Source organism: Arachis hypogaea, chromosome 2 (genome assembly GCF_003086295.3).
Source record: "Arachis hypogaea cultivar Tifrunner chromosome 2, arahy.Tifrunner.gnm2.J5K5, whole genome shotgun sequence".
NCBI classification, from domain to species: Eukaryota; Viridiplantae; Streptophyta; class Magnoliopsida; order Fabales; family Fabaceae; genus Arachis; species Arachis hypogaea.
In genome coordinates this window covers 36,083,109-36,085,791 of record NC_092037.1, presented here as the reverse complement: position 1 = coordinate 36,085,791, position 2,683 = coordinate 36,083,109, and the positions used below count along the sequence as shown (strand labels likewise).

The window sequence follows — 2,683 nt, the reverse complement described above, 5'->3', positions numbered from 1 at the left end:
TTAACCACATCTTTTTCAAAATAGCTTTCAATCAAATCTTTTTGATTTCTAATTTCAAAATCTTTTTCAAAAATCACTTGATTTCTTTCCCACTTTCATTTTCGAAAATTCTTAGTGTTTTTCAAAATGTTTTCAAAATTTCTTACTTAATTTTCGAAAATCACTTCCCTTCTTCTCACATCCTTCTATTTATGGACTAACACTATCCCTTAATGCAAAATTTGAACTCCATCTTCTTTGATAAAGTTCAAATTTTCTACTTCTGCCTTTCATTTTTCTTTTCCTCTGACACCTCAAGGAATCTCTATATTGTGACATAGAGGATTCCACATTTTCTTGTTCCCTTCTCTTTCTTATGAGCAGGAGCAAAGACAAAAGCATTCTTGTTGAGGCTGATCCTGAACCTGAAAGGACCTTGAAGAGAAAGCTAAGAGAAGCCAAAGCACAACTCTCTGTAGAGGACCTAAACGAATTCTTCAAAGAAGAAGAACACATGGCAGCCGAAAACAACAACAATGCCGACAATGCAAGGAAGGTGCTGGGTGACTTTACTGCACCTACTCCCGACTTCTATGGGAGAAGCATCTCTATCCCTGCCATTGGAGCAAACAACTTTGAGCTTAAGCCTCAATTAGTTTCTCTAATGCAACAGAATTGCAAGTTCCATGGACTTCCATTGGAAGATCCTCATCAGTTTTTAACTGAGTTCTTGCAAATCTGTGACACAGTCAAGACTAATGGGGTTGACCCTGAGGTCTACAGACTGATGCTATTCCCTTTTGCTGTAAGAGACAGAGCTAGGACATGGTTGGACTCACAACCTAAAGAAAGCCTGGACTCTTGGGAAAAGCTAGTCAATGCCTTCTTGGCAAAGTTCTTTCCACCTCAAAAATTGAGTAAGCTTAGAGTGGAAGTCCAAATCTTCAGACAGAAGGAAGGAGAATCCCTCTATGAAGCTTGGGAAAGATACAAACAATTAATCAGAAAGTGTCCTTCTGATATGCTTTCTGAATGGAGCATCATAGGTATTTTCTATGATGGTCTCTCTGAACTATCCAAAATGTCTTTGGATAGCTCTGCTGGAGGATCTCTTCATCTGAAGAAGACGCCTACAGAAGCTCAAGAGCTGATTAAAATGGTTGCAAATAACCAATTCATGTACACTTCTGAAAGAAATCCTGTGAACAATGGGACTAGTCAGAAGAAAGGAGTTCTTGAGATTGATACTCTGAATGCCATATTGGCTCAGAACAAAATATTGACCCAACAAGTCAATATGATTTCTCAAAGTCTGTCTGGAATGCAAAATGCACCAAGCAGTACTAAGGAAGCTTCATCTGAGGAAGAAGCTTATGATCCTGAGAACCCTTCAATGGAAGAGGTGAATTACATGGGAGAACCCTATGGAAACACCTATAATCCTTCATGGAGAAATCATCCAAATTTTTCATGGAAGGATCAACAGAGACCTCAACAAGGTTTCAACAATAATAATGGTGGAAGAAACAGGTTTAGCAATAGCAAACCTTTTCCATCATCTTCTCAGCAAAAGACAGAGAGTTCTAAGCAGAATAACTCTGACTTAGCAACCATGGTCTCTGATCTGATCAAAACCACTCAAAGTTTCATGACTGAAACAAGGTCCTCCATTAGAAATTTGGAGGGACAAGTGGGTCAGCTGAGCAAGAAAATTACTGAACTCCCTCCTAGTACTCTCCCAAGCAATACAGAAGAAAATCCAAAAGGAGAGTGCAAAGCCATCAACATGGCCGAATTTTGGGAGGAAGGAGAGGCAGTGAACACCACTGAGGAAGACCTCAATGGACGTCCACTGGCCTCCAATAAGTTCCCCAAGGAGGAACCATGGGATTCTGAGGCTCAAAATGAGACCATAGAGATTCCATTGGACTTACTTCTGCCATTCATGAGCTCTGATGAGTATTCTTCCTCTGAAGAGGATGAGTATGTCACTGAAGAGCAAGTTGCTAAATACCTTGGAGCAACCATGAAACTAAATGACAAGTTGTTTGGAAATGAGACTTGGGAGGATGAAGCTCCTTTGCTCACCAAAGAACTGGATAACTTGTCTAGGCAGAAACTGCCTCAAAAGAGACAGGATCCTGGGAAGTTTTCAATACCTTGTACCATAGGCACCATGGCCTTTAAGAGGGCCTTGTGTGACTTAGGGTCAAGTGTAAACCTCATGCCTCTCTCTGTAATGGAGAAGCTAGGGATCTTTGAGGTGCAAGCTGCAAAAATCTCACTAGAGATGGCAAACAATTCAAGAAAACAAGCTTATGGACTTGTAGAGGATGTTTTGGTAAAAGTTGAAGACCATTACATCCCTACTGATTTCATAGTCCTAGAGACTGGGAAGTGCATGGATGAATCCATCATCCTTGGCAGACCCTTTCTAGCCACAGCAAAGGCTGTGATTGATGTTGATAGAGGAGAGTTGATCATTCAAGTGAATGAAGAATCCTTTATGTTTAAGGCTCAAGGATATCCCTCTATCATCATGGAGAGGAAGCATGAAGAGCTTCCCTCAAAACAGAACCAAACAGAGCCCCCACAGTCAAACTCTAAGTTTGGTGTTGGGAGGCCACAACCAAACTCTAAGTTTGGTGTTGAACCCCCACATTCAAACTCTAAGTTTGGTGTTGGGAGGTTCCAACATAGCTCT

General features: G+C 40.8%; 1 non-coding gene across 1 annotated transcript; it reads right to left on the bottom strand.

The window, feature by feature from the left end:
- Positions 1–898: 898 nt before the first annotated feature.
- Positions 899–1,006, bottom strand: LOC112766082 (small nucleolar RNA R71). Its single transcript, XR_003184105.1, has one exon. It is a non-coding gene; the product is annotated as a small nucleolar RNA R71 (small nucleolar RNA).
- Between the last annotated feature and the right edge of the window lie 1,677 nt (positions 1,007–2,683).